This window comes from Nilaparvata lugens, chromosome 7, assembly GCF_014356525.2.
Source record: "Nilaparvata lugens isolate BPH chromosome 7, ASM1435652v1, whole genome shotgun sequence".
Classification (NCBI taxonomy): domain Eukaryota; kingdom Metazoa; phylum Arthropoda; class Insecta; order Hemiptera; family Delphacidae; genus Nilaparvata; species Nilaparvata lugens.
Window position 1 is genome coordinate 43,489,783 of NC_052510.1, and position 15,068 is coordinate 43,504,850.

Below are 15,068 nucleotides of genomic sequence, written 5' to 3' on the forward strand. Positions count from 1 at the left end.
GCTCGTTCTTATTTTAACAGTCAATGCGGTAATACTACATTTATCACGTCTTTAGTTTTATGTGATTCAATCATAAAGCGTAGAAATGGATTTGAGTTTTGAGTATTCCAATAATATTTGAAGATAATTGAAAATCTATCACCTCCAAGTATGAAGGTATAAAAAACAAATATGAGTATCAGATACTAGAGTATCAAATTCAACTTTTACAACATAAATAACAAGTGAAGAACAGACGCGTTTCAAGGTACTGAGTCCCAATTTAAGTATACATTGTTAATCTTACTTTACAAGTATGATTGTAATAATATTATTGTAATCATACTTTACAAGGTACCCCCGATACACTGAAGATGAGACCCAATGCCTTGGAAAGCATTTAAATTTATATAAAATTCATGTGTAGTAGGCTACTGTCATAAAAGTAAATTTGATGATAATAATAATATAAAAAATTCTTTTAAAGTTTCAAAGTAATTCCACGGTTGGTGCATGTTTGTTGAAATTTGAAGTAATCTAAATTTATATATATTTTTCAAAAACTGCAATGTTCTGTTATAAAAAACCGACTAATTATCGTATTCTCTACTTTACTACTTTACCTACTGCAGTATCTGCCTATATTCTACTACTTAAGTTGCCTGTAGCCTATTTCAAAGGCAACATCCGAAAAATCTAATTGGAAAAATGAATATGAAACGCAAGTCCAAAACAGCCTTTCATGATTAACACTAGTAATCATATGGACCGGAATTCCGTTATTCTTCTAGTGATTATTTATTGTAGTCTACCCTAAAAACTCTCCAATCTCATTATGTCAGACGAATGTTTGAACAGACTGGTCCTACTCTCAACTATTAATATTACAATGTAGCGAAACTCTACCCGAAAAATTAAGAAGAGAAGAGAGAAAGAGCAGAGGCTAGAAGGGAAGAAAGAAAAAGACTCTTCCCAAAAAAGGTAACCGCAACATAATAATGGTTGTAGATTAATCACCAACTCATTAGTTGAGTCCTTATGGCGTAGGGAAATCACCTGTTTGAAACGTTACACTAATTTAGTAACTAGATATACATAGCTATACATGTGTAACCTGAATAAATATATGTGACTAGACTAATAGCAGTTATTTACTTTTTTGACGGAAGCTATATTGTTGTTACACTTCTACAAGAGGGGACGTCAATCATATCCAAGATTAGAGTGAGATTCACCTATAATTGTCAGCATTTCATGCAGATAACATCAAGGCTTCCCATTCAAGCAATACTGACAGTTCGCAGTGTATTTGAGTGTTTCGTTAGAATTATTGTGGGTCAGTGACTTCCAAACAATTATTTTTACAAGAAAATTCCACAATAACTAATTTCACCTTGTTATGGTTGTTTATAACTGAACAAATACAAAAGAAGTAGTCGAATTTTTCAATCATTAATTGCAGTTCGTGATGGAAACAGAAAATTGAAGAATTCGAAAATTGTTTAGGAACGCATCAAATAATCATCTCAAGCGTCCTTGATACTGTTAGCTGCCTGCCTTTCAATAATATTGAGTGTGAGAAATTGACTGACAATTTAAGTGGAAAATTGACTAATTTACTGAAAATGAATAAAATTTTCACTACAACTGCACTATAACCTTGATGCAGTTTCCATGTTTGAAAGTGGAAAATTGACTGACAATCGAGTGAAGAATTGATTATAAGGAATGAATTACCAACAATGATTCTAGACAAAAATCAACATATTTTGTTTACTAGACGGATCGTATGTACACCTGTTTGCACCTAATTCCAAGCTATCATTATTTGCACGATTTCTGGATATAATGATAGGTTAGATACTGGTGTATCATTGATATACTATATGAATATACATACACATATATATAAATGATTGATTTACTTGTATGGAAAGCATGATAAAGCATAACATGATTGATATACTTATGTTTATCTGGTTTTTACGTGTATATCTACATGAAATACTCAGACTAGCGTTGATAAATATGCCATGAATGCTAGGAAATTCCGAAATCAATTACTTTAAAATAAGAAGTATTAAAATGATTACATAATGATTGATAGAAAGGCTGAGTTCAGACCGTAGAATAAAACAGGAACTAGTTTGTGACTAAGATAATAGAGCAGCATTTGTTGAAGTAGTAGTGGATTGCGATGCAAAAAAAGGGGAGGAAGACAAAAGAAAAGAGAGAAGAGGGAGAGAATGTTGAGGGTGATGATGGGGGAAAATAGGGGAAATAAGAGAATTAGGGAAGCTACATTCTCTCAAATAGGAACGAGTGAGTCGCGCTGAAGAACGATGCCACAAAACAGCTATGCAATGATAATGAAATTTGGAGTACCTATTGATAAATTGGAACATATACAATGATGAAATATACCATAATGAAATAACAAGGGGAGACCGATCTTCGCTCTGGAGTGTAAAAGCATAGAAAATTTGTAACGGAAGATTGAATTTATAGTTTATATATATTTATTCATTTTTTCAGTCGTACAATTAATTTTACAGTTATATGAGGAGACATAACAGGTCTATGCCCGAAAATGTCCCTTTTCAAATTTATACTACAGTCCAAATCAAAATCTAGGTTAAGCTACTATCACTTATCAAAATAACACTTTATTCACACTTCAAAAAATAAACACATCATCAATTACAAACAGAATACCTTGAATTCGATTTAGAATGATATACTATGTTTGCTACAATTTTTGTTAATATACTATGTACTATTCTACACTAACAGCAAAGACCATAAAGATATAAGGGTCTTTAAGGTCTTTGACTAACAGCATCTAGTTCGGACTTTCTGGAGTAAACAAAAGAGAAATAAACAAAATATGTTTTTCTTGCTGGATTATTATTCTCGAGAGATCAGCTGAGGAATAGCCCACACGTGCAATCGCTCACTCACTTCTATTACGGTATCGACAGACGACAAAATTCCCAGCTATTTTTCCAGCTATCCTTTTAATGTCCTACAGCGAGTTATCCCAGGGTTGAGACCTAGTGCAATCGAATTTTCATATCATAAACCTACTTTGTTCTAAATTTCGTGAGAATCGATAGAGCCGTTCTCCAGTGATGGAATATACAATGATAAAATATAGATATTTGAAGAACGGAACTCTAGCGAGCTAAAATCCACATATCGACCTGAAAACAAAGCATACAGCTTGACTAAGAATTGCGTATTAAGCCTTTCTCAATAAATTTCAAAAATAAATGAATTCAGAAACTAATTGAAATACATAACAACCTTTGGTGAATTAATAACTAGGAAAATAAACTGAATACACTGTATGATATATTGCTGGTTAATGAAAATCAAATTGTTCTCAGAAATTGATAGTTGTTTTAGCCATCCTGAAGGAGATTTATTACTTGGCTGATGACAGCTGACTTGTACACTCATTTGAAATCATCTTTATTACCACATAATCAAATATGGACGCAAGAATAACGATGGAACGAGGAAGATACACAAGAAGGAGACGAAGAAAAGCAAAAGAAAACAAGAAGTAGTAAAAAGAGAAGAGACAAAAGTGAGCTGATATTGTTGGAGAGCAAGTGTAGAAAGAACAGAACAAGGGGAAGAAATAAAACAGAAAATTAGAAGTAAAAAGAGGTTTACAGTGTAATTAGCTATTATATTGCAAGCGTACTCAAAACAGTCTCCAGGAGTAATATAAACGTTACGTCCATATCATTTAACATTTGAACAGTAAATAATTCAAGTTTAGTCCGAACTGTTAAATCACCTAGTCACCTCTCACCCCCCCCCAAGCGCATGCGCAATTGTGGTCGACCTAATCACCTGTCTGGCCGCAATTATAATTTAGGATTGTTAGCTTTACAGTTCTCTGTCTTCCTCCTCACTCTCGCTCCTTCTCCTTCCCACTGAGCAATAATACTTTTGCAAAGAAGATCTTTGAAATAATCCTGTCTCAATTACAAACGTTTTTCTCTAATTCAGGCAGTAAACTTTCAACAGAAGTATTATTATTCAACTTACGACTGCTCGTTCGTTCGTTTTAATAAGTTTGTTTTCGAATAATGACGGCAACAAATTTTTGAAAAGCGCGCTTTGTGCTAGTGATGTCTAGCGGCGGAAAATGGTGTACCAACAATAACAAACCTGCGTAAATAAACTGACAGCAGTAAATTATTTATTATTGTTTTAGACGACAAACAAAGTGTATTGAATTTGAGTTAGCTGTGACGTCACGGAATGAAGATTGATGGCTGGCTGCTTGTTGCTTGCTGGATGTTGGGTAATCGCTGTTGCTACAATTAACTGTGCTAGCCGAGATTTGGGTTAACGAAAGACAATGGGCAAAGAGAACAATGAAATAGAAGGAGAAGAGTATAAGTATAAGAAGAAGACGAAGAAGAAGAAGAAAAAGAAGAACAACAACACGGATAATAAGAGAAAGGAGAAGGAAGAGATGGAACGAAGAAGAACGAAGACAAAGAAGAAAGAGGAGGAGAAAGGGGAAGGAATGTAAAGAAAAATCAGTAGAAGTAGAAGATGATGATGATGATCATATTGAGGATGATGATGATTATCATTAGGTAGAGGAGAAAGAGGAAGACGAGGAAAACAAGGGGAAGAAGGAGGAGGATAGAGAAGTGGGGGAAGAAGTAGAAAGAGATTGAGGAAGGATAGGATGTAGGATGAAGCGAATAAGGATTGGGAAAGTAGATAAACAATAAGAACGAGAAATTGAATGGAGGAGAGTAAGAACACAGTGGAGAAAATCGGAGACAGGAGTCGATCAAGAGAAGAAGAGAGGTTGAAGGAGAAAATGAGGGGAGAGAAAGAGAGAATAACAGTTTTCCCAGAAACTGAAGAGATGAAAGAGAATAACGAAGAACAAGAAGATGAAAAATGGAAGACCGATTGAGAAATATAAGGAAGAGAAGAAGGAGCAAGGAGTAAAGAAGAAGAACTAAAGGACATAAGACATAGACTTGGCTTAGCCATCGTAATTAGGCCAAGCATCGTTAGGAAAGCCTGGCCAGGTTCGTTCAGAAGGTTTTCTAAAGCCAGCAGAGAATTAGACAAAGACATATTGAGTGTGTTGTCCTGAGCACTTTATGTTGTTTATACGGTCTCCATTCTACACAAAGATTCTGGCAAGTTGTAATTAGTTTCTATCAATCAGCCCGAAAACCCTGAAACATTTGCTCTATGATGAGATTCACGTTTCATAGTCAGCATCTGATTGATATTCGCTGTCTTTGTCTGTCATTGGACAAATCAGATAGCTCTATCGTTCCTCAACTCCGCACTGTTGTCAAATCGATTGTGTAAAAATATAATGAACTAGCAGGTAACCCGTGCTTCAATTTTGTTGGAAATTTTGTGTGGTGGAAAATCAAACTCTCATGTCGAGGAAACATAAACAATATAATAATTAATTATTGTTTATGTTTCCTAAAACCTATAATAATTAATTATTATATTGACAAAATAACGTGGCAATCTTCATCAGAATTGAAAAGTCTGAAAAAAGAGTTTGATTGGTCGTAAGACCAATAGACCGAAACCTTTCATTCATGGGTCGCACGTGCTACCTATTACGCCACGGATACACTTGGAGAAAGATGGGCTCTCATTTTAGACCAACATTTATTATCATGTTTGTATACTTGCTATAGCCTAAATATTTCGTATCCCGTACATGTTCACTATTCTCAATTATGAGAATTTATAATTAAATCATGAAAAAATAAATTTTCTTTACGAATGGAATATATTTGAGATAGAGCTAATCAATATAAACTGATTAGAATCAACAATAAATAATTGAATCAGGATTGTTTAAGCTGGTAGAACTTGAATTACAGCTATTTATCATAGAAGCTAGTGAAAATGAAAAGTGCCAACAATGCCTTCCTATAATTTCCACTGATTTTGGAACATGAATCTCACAATAGGAAACTTTTATCATCAAATTACTCATACTTTCACATCCATGCAAAAGTTTACAATGATTTCAAATTTGTTTCGATAAGAAGAAAAGATGAAAACGACGATGACGACGAAGAAGAAGAAGAAGAAGAAGAAGAAGAAGAAGAAGAAGAAGAAGAAGAAGAAGAAGAAGAAGAAGAAAATAATGATCGATGAAGAGAAGAAGAGGTCTCTTAGAAAATTGTGGTAATATTTTTAGGTGCAGTGAGTGAGCTGATCTATGAAGTTGCAACATTACCTATACGAGGAGTGATGATTGGGAAGATGTCGTAAATTGAGCCGAAATAATGTGAAGCAGTCCAACTAACAACCGGATACTGAGAGAAAGAGAGAGAACGAGAAAGTGTGAGAGAGCGTGAGTTAGAGAGATTCGATAATAAATCGCCTTCCTTCAACCACCTCTTCCCGCTAAACCCCAACAACCCTAAGACCCTAAAATTATTGGAGTACCACTACACATTCCCGATACACAATATATGTCACAGGCAACGCCTCACGAATATACTGCCAATGCAAGACAACTGACAAAGACAGAAATAGTAGATCTGCAGTATATTCACTGTCTCATTCCCAGCAGCTCACAAGCGAACATAAGTGACAAAGATAGGAACAGTTCCCGAATTGCACAAACTCTTTCATTTTAACTTAATCACAAATGGATTATTTATTTATTCGTAAATACAATCACAAATCATATAAATATGATTGAGAAGGAACAACAGGCTTGGTCCAAAACTATTCCATTCTCAAATTTTGATAATGTCCAAAAAAGTAGGTTATGTTTCTATTGCAAAAAGTTTAAGATCAATTATTGTGAGATTTGCTTAAAAAGTTGGTATTTTTTGTTAATACAGTAATATGAATTATTCCCACAGGCACTTTGGAGTGAAACAAGTCTCTCTTTCGATTGAATGTATCACCAAAAATCAAAAATACAAAATTGTAAAATAGGTTTTGTAAAGTATGCAATGCGAATACACATCAGAACATGAGTAATTCAATTTTATCAATGTACTTTTTGACACTGCCAACAATACAAATACAATGGATCTGAGAAGGATAGACATAGTAGTAGGATAGTACTATATTGACTATACAGTACTACTGCGTAGCAGCATAGAGATCCCGGGTTCGAACCCACTAGATTGAAAGATTTTATTTTTTTGGCAATTTCACAACATACCATACAGGCGCCATGAATCTGATCATACATAAATGATCTATCACAAGAGTAGGTCTTTCAATACTGACTTTCCAAAAACATTTCCCTGCCACAAAAGATCCATTAGCAGTTGTAGACCTCCCCTATCAACGCCAACACTTTTGAAACAAAAGGACGCTTATGAATGTTATCACACCGACATCGTAAACACACTCCACCGTTTCTCACAACAGAGTAGATATTTTGGGGCAACTGTTCTACCTGTACGCTCATTGTTTGGTTTCTTCACATAGTAATAGTTCATCAGCTCATAATAGTTTCTTGAGATAATAGTTGGGGTGCATTCACCTATTCACTAGGCGCCACTCAGCTAACGAAATGTTTACGCTTCATTAATAATATAACAGCACTCACGCACGCACATGTGTGCCCAACTGTTTACAATCCATTGACAAACGTTGCCGCCGGGCAGCCATCTTGGATTTTCAACGCATTCATTCATGATTTCAAGAGTGTGTATGAGCAGACAGTGATTTCTATTCTACTATTCTATTTCTCTTGTAAAGTATGAATGAATGGATTGAATACAAAGGTGAGTGGAAGGAAGAAAGAGGAAGTGAGTGTATTGAAGTAGAGGACAATGCAAAGAAATAAAGTGGAAAGAGGAACAGATACATGAAAGATGGAAGAAATAATGGATGAGTGGATGATGTAGTTGAGGAAGCAGATAGTAAAATACTCGTAGACTCATCAATACAGGTAGAATTATTCGACAATAGTGAATTTAGTAGCCCACTCATTATCGAATACAAAAGTTCCAATCTAAATTATGATAGGCCTATTAGCCTCGTGGAAGTGTTCTAGTGAATACTATATTCAACAAAGCTGTATTTTTCATACGCTTATGCTATTTTTTCTCTATGAAAATACTTATATTGATGAAATTTCTATGTAAATATCCATCAAGAGTAATTGAGAATTTTCACAGAAATGATAATAATTCACAATCATTTAGTGTATTTTGTGCTTGGGTAAAATAAATTAATAGAAAAATAAAATGAGTTTCAGTATGAATACCCAAGTAGGCCTCAATCTCTATATCTATAAACATGATTCTACCAGATACTGAACTGGTTTTGATTGAAACTAAGAATATTGAAATTATTATTCCGGTCAAAAATAATGATGTAAGATTATCAGAGAAGTAAAAATGTGTGACGATTTGGTTTTCCTTAGGAGGAAATTTGTGATTTTTTAAAATTTGTTTATGTAGAATTTCTCTCAATTTTTTTCAAATAGCCTACTCCATATCAAACGCTCAGAGCAACAATAATTCTACACTTAGAAAAATTTCAACATAAAAAATAACACCAGAGACAAACGAATATCCTATTGGTGGAACTATGCAATACATCTCTCAGAATTCTATTCTCTCTGATAACGCTTACAGAAACAATAATTTTTCCAACTTCAAAAAAAAATATAACAAACAAAATTATAGTAGCTATAATATCCGCCCAAAGCCCTCAGAAGACCATTGAAACTCCACAGAAGCAAAATTATTAAAATCAAAGATCAAAAAGTAACACAATGAACCATTCAAACAATCTCGATGGTTAGGAGGAATTTCCCGTCTCCATCTTGCTCATGATTTCGAATACTTGGCTTGAAATATTTAGAGAGTCATGAGAATGAACAGCAGCTTGCTCCCAGCAATCACATTATTGTGATATTCACTTCAAACTCAGAGCATTTCTTATGAGTAACATCAATACTTCCAATCGAGTTATGCTGACTGTTCAAAGTGAATCTATGCAACGTTCAGTGTCTGAAAACGAACCGAAAATATCGTGCGCTAATTTTATTATCCATTCTGGGGGCCGAAAATTACTCTTTTTTCTATTTTTCGATATCATAATACCAGCGATACCTCCCTCCTTCCTTGTCGAATCGAATTACGATTATGATTATTATTTTTATTAGCAAGCTGTTATGCGCGAGCCCGTGATACGGGGTGTGATCGAAAATTAATGAGATAAATTTCAATAGTGCAAGTGTATAGCGAAGGTAAGCTTCGTAACGCGGCGTGAAATAACGCTTGGGGGACTTTACTGAATTACCGAAACAGATGCTGACGAAGAAGGAGAAGGAGGGTGGAGGAGAGCGGTGATAAAGAATAAAAGGCTGGAGGGAAGAAATTTAGAAGCCGAAGATTGGGAGATAACATGGATATTGTGTTAAAAGAATTATTAAACCATTGTGGCATGTATTTGAAGGCCAAATACAAGTTTTTAGAGGTATTATAGCCTACTGTATATTTAGCTACCTGTCTAGGATTGAGATACGAACTTATTTCCATGGATTTCAAGAACAGTATAGAGATAGAGCAAGGGTGGTCTACAATAGTGTAACAATATTTACAGGAAAGTAGCGAGCGAAGTAATTTACCTTTAGATACTATATCGAGTTGCATGAGAAATTGTTGATTTATGGAATTCTGCTCACCTGTAACAAAAGAAATTTAAAAATTTGTAAGACAGTTTTAATGTATTTTTGAAAATTGGATCATATTCATGAATCACTGACCTACCAAATACTGTCTATTTTTTATATTATTTGATCGAGACAGACTCATCATTGAAATTATTGGGAAGAGAATCAATAAGGTGCTATTGAGCTAGTTCTCTACCTAATTCAGATAAAATGTCGTTGTCCGAAATCAAGACTATTTAGAATACATTACTAATTGATATTATAGGTATTTTTGATTCTATAAATCTTGTAGCCTGCTTTCTGTAGTGTATTTGCTAACCTTACATTCGGGAGAAAACCATTTAAAGTTGATAAAATGATCGAACGACGTGAAATTAAGAAACGACAATGAAGAAGACCTTTTGAAAAATGTGTATGTAAAGACGATAGCTAAAGATTGGCCACGGAACAAGGAGATAGAGATAAAATACACAGAATTAAAGAACAAAATGGACAAGTAAAACCTCTCTAATCACGATTATTCCAGGATTAGAGGAACACAATATGCTAGTAAAACAACTATTGGGAGAGTTAATTGGAAGAGGAGGAGGCTGACTTCTTGCTTGTATCGTGCTGCTGCCCGAAGAAGATGGAAACAAACAAAAAGATGATGTGAAAGATAATAGAGTAACAAGGAATGGAAGAGGAGGAGGTGATGGAGGAGGAGAAGGAGGAGACGATAAGTGAGCAATTATTCAAAAAACCAGGTAAAATGTTTGTGTAAATAAGTCTCCCAAAAGAAGTATGCACTAAGCGGGGGTTGTGGGGTTTATTGACTCATGAAGGGGGAAAGATTATCTTCCTTACTTTCTTTCTCTCTCAACCTCCTCATTTTTCCCTGTTACTCACCAAGGATATCTCCCATCCTACGAGCTAAGCAGAGAGATGATCTTTTCTCACAACAATATATCCCTCTCATTCCTCCAATTTCTCTATACTCTCTGTCTCTCTCTGTCTTGTACTCCTCCTACTGGTCTTAGAGTGGTTGATAGTGATCGGTTTCATCGACTAACACAGCCAATTTACTTTACTTTGGCTGATAATTAAATTGATAATCGCTGCGGTGGCTATCTGTTTATTAGTCATCATCATCATCATCATCCAGCCAAGCTTCTAAAAGCACTTTTGAAGATAGTCGACATAAGGAAGAAGGGAGAAGAAGGAAGAAGGAGGGTTGTGGTGGAGGGAGAGAGGAGGCAAAAAGAAATGAGAAGAAGGAGAAATGAAGAGGGCAAAAGAATGATGATTGAGAATGAAGAAAGTAGAAGGAAAATAGAAGAAGAAGGAAGAGAAGAAGAAGAAGGAGGAGGAGAAGAAGAAGCAGAGACAGTAGAAGGAGAGGAAGAAGAAGGTGATGATGATGATGATGATGATGATGATGATGATGATGATGATGATGAAGATGAAAAATGAATATGGATTTAGTAAAGAAGGTTTTTTTGAAGAGTGAAAAAAAAAGGAATTCAAGGAGAAAGAGGACGATAAAGATGAGTTGTGAGATGAAAGTTGCTTAGAAGAGAAAATATATAGAGAAGAAACCTAGATAAATAAATGGATGGATAACTTCCATGGAAAAAGTCAAGATCCATTTTTGAATGCAAATTTCCTTGTGCTAACCTCTCAATCCTTCTAAAAGGCAATTTTTTATAATATGTCAAAATAAGGTTAGATCTGCGCTCTGCACATAGTCCAATTCATATAGTCCAGTTACCAGGTAATCTACTTTTTGATTGAAAAAATCCGTACACGCTGATTTTTCCGTGCAATGATTCTGTAGTATTGGACAAATTGAAACTTAACCTTCTAGCTCTAGAGCTTTTTACAGATTGATCCAAAAGTTTAGAAGATTTGAAGAAAATGAGACGATGAAATGTTTGAAGCTCACCAAATTTTATGAATATTTTTAGTGTATTTGATTCTATTGCCAGTACGTTTAACAGTTTTTCAAGTTCAATGAAGTATAGTACCTATTCACTCCTCCTTCATCTATAGGCTATATTATTATCATGATCAGTTGAATAGTGTCGTATCAAAACCTCCATTTCACATTGTGTTGTGACAGAATAATACTAATCCTTTGTCGTATTATTGGAGACAAAATTACTTGTTAGGATTACTGAAGTCTGTCTAATCCACCTGTATTTCTCGAAAGCATTCAATCAAATCCGGCGGTAAAGGCATAAACGTCGTTGAAATAAAGCTAAACTTAAATTCACTTTAAACTGACAGCATCCAACGTATAAATAACAACAATGCTTCCCATTCAGCCATTGCTGACAATATCTGAAGTGAGTCTTACTATAGAAGATAATACCGACCCGAAGACTAATGGATAAAATAATGAAATAGCCAATATAAAATAGATGCGCCGCTTACCACCCAGTGGGAATTATGCTACACTCCTCCTTCTCCTTTCTCACTCCTCCTTCACCTCATTCCTTCATCATCTCTCTGTTCCTCCTGCTTCTCACTGTCTCTATCTGCGTCCGTCTCTTCTACCCACCCGTTCGTTCTTGATCTATTGTTATTATCCATTGTAATTCTCATTTCACGGTTTTCGTTACTACCTTCGGGCGGCCTTTGTCGGAGAAGATGCGAGAGAGAGAAGAAGAAGAAGAAGAAGAAGAAGAAGAAGAAGAAGAAGAAAAAGAAGAAATATGAGAAATTTTGCCGGAAGATAGCGTAACTGAACGTGCAAGACCTGTTGTATTCCGGTGTCATCTTCTTCTCCTACCTCTTCTACTTCTCCTTCTTCTTCTTCTCCTTCATTTGAGTTCTTCTTCACACTAATCTTCAAGCTTGATGTCTGAATGACCAGCCCAGAATGTTCAAGCTTTGTTTTGTATTTTCGGCTTTAGTTCGTTGTCTTTTACAATCTCTTGCTTCTGTTTCAGCTTCATGCATGGTCTTCTTCCTCTTATTTTCTTCTTTTCTCCTTCTCCTTCCTCTTTTCTTTCTTCTTCATCTTCACATTCTATGTACAAGGCCCATTATCTCCAGCTTCCGTGCAAAATTGCACATTAGATACGTGGTTACTCTTCCACTCATTACTGCTGTCCTTATTTTTCGTCTGTATTGTCCTCATTGTCTGTCTCTCTTCTCATAACATGTGAGTGGCAAGTCTTCTCCTGTGATATGAGGCATTGGTTTTGGTTTGATCGAGACAATAGCATTCATTCAAGATGCTACCAATTGCAAATTGCATAGTGTTTCTGGACTATACGAGATTACTGTCGTGAAGTAAAATTGATAGTGAGATTCGGTTATAATAGTATCTTACGTCTCATGGACGGGAAGGGGCCTTTTGCAGGCGAGAATGATGTTTATAATATAGGCTTTAGCCGAAACTAGAATTTCATTCAAGTTTTAGAATGAAACTAGAATAAGCACTGCAAAAGACATTCACGTCCAAGTAAGGTACACTATTTTTTGTCATAATAATCTAAAGAAAAATAATTGAGAAATAGAAAACATTACCTGCTTGTGCTGAAGTTACTACATGCATTCTTTAATCATAACCTAGTTTTAAATTCCGAATCAGGAATTTTGTGGAAGTTGACAAAACTTCCAGCAGGAGCGCTGAAGGTGGTTTTTTTTGTAGCAGTTTTGCTGTTCCTGTTTCGGAACTAGGAAACATACTCGACTGTAAAGAAAACATATGGTATCATTACAGTAAAGTCTTACACCAGTTATAGAATAGACACGGCTCATTGTATATTCATACTGAAAGTCGATGAAGCCAACATCTACAGCCAAATCCACCCATCTTGACGTCACAACAGTGACGTCACGCATCGTAAAGAAATTATAGAAAACTTTTTTGAGTTTGTTGTGTAAGTGTTTGTGGTGTTTAACTTACATTGTTGTTGAACAATGCATTGTTGTTAGCTTGGTTGTGACGTCAAGATGGGTGGATTTGGCAGTAGATGTTGGCTTCAGAGGCTAGACTTCCCAGCGTGTCTATTCTATAACTGGTCTAAGAATAAAGTATGCTGTAATGAGAATGATAAGTCTATTTGTTCTGCGAACAGCTGTTTGCCGGTTTTATTTCAAGCATGGAAAACAGCTGTGACTGAATGACTATGTCAAGAACATTGTTTCCATATCCTTGTCTGTTATTAGATAAATCAGATAACTCTATCCTTTTGTAGCTCCGCACCGATGCCAAATTGTTCGTACACTGTGTAGAACTACGAAAATATTTAATCTTTATTATGAAAATTAATATCAGATTAGATTCACCGGGATAGCTTGAATCACAGCAATATACTATAAAAAGCAGTGAGAATGGGAAAGTGTCAACAATGCGTCCCTATCATTTTAATAATTGACTTTTTATAAAGTGATTCTCATGATGAGGATCGGCAATCATTATGCATGAAAGCTCTTTCCTTTAAATTGGTGAATTTACATTAACTTTGAATAAATACTGTATGTATTCTCATTTTCACAATTAATACTACAAAGTAGTAGTAGGAGGAGGAGGAGGAGTGGGAGGAGGAGGAGTGGGAGGAGGAGGAGGAAGAAGAGAAAAAGGAGGAGATGGAGGAGAAGGAGGAGGAGGAGGTGAAGGAAAAGGAGATGAAGGAAGAGAATGAGTGAAAAGAGGTGTGAGAGAAGGGAGACTAGGAAAACGATGACTAGGAGGAAGAGGAGGAGGTGGAGAGGATGGGAACTGGGATCAGGATTAGGAGGTGGAGAGATATAAATTTAATAGAGAATATTGATAATTGACGAGGGTATGACTGAACGAATGTAAAACATGATTAGGGCCTGTACAGTAACTGGAGAATTAATGAATGCTCTGAAGATTTGTTGGATTTAGTATGCAAGCCGTGTGTTGAAAGCTGTGATGAGTTATGAACGCGCATGCGCGCATCACGTGTATTGGATCTTGGTTATGATAGCCTATAGTCAGATTCACTTGCAACTTACAGCATTGGTTGTACGGGAAGTTTAGGGGTTGTTTATGACGAAAACTGACAGTTTGAACTGAATCTATGTCAAGAGCGTTTCACTTCAAGCTTGCAGCGATGGTCAAATAGAAAGAGTTGGTGTTATTTACAAGGGACGCTGACAGTTTAAAGTGAATGCCAGGATAAAGTAACCCATGGGGCAAATCAATGTTGAGATGCCTGATGCCTCCACTCAGATAAGTTCAACTGATTACTGAGCCGAGTTCAAAGTAACTTATGACTTTTTCATTTTTTCATCACTTTGCCTTCCCCCTTATTTATTTGCTGTTGTTTCTACTTGGTTTATTTATTTTGTCGTAAATCGTTTCTGTAAGTGTATGCAAAGAGGAATTGAAGGGTACCAACGTTCACAAAAAAAAAATGATCCTGAGGGTATTGTTCGATTTTGTAGTTGA

At 35.5% G+C, this 15,068-nt stretch overlaps 1 protein-coding gene across 3 annotated transcripts in view; it reads right to left on the bottom strand.

The window, feature by feature from the left end:
* The window catches only part of LOC111049148 (toll-like receptor 6), a 114,917-nt gene that overhangs the window by 65,795 nt on the left and 34,054 nt on the right, over nucleotides 1-15,068 (bottom strand). Inside the window, exon 2 of one of the 3 annotated variants that reach the window (XM_039432817.1) lies at nucleotides 12,118-12,122. The exons of the other annotated variants lie outside the window; for them this stretch is intronic. The gene's annotated coding sequence lies outside the window, so the exon portion shown is untranslated. The remainder of the gene's footprint in view (nucleotides 1-12,117; nucleotides 12,123-15,068) is intronic. 3 annotated transcript variants of the gene reach the window in all.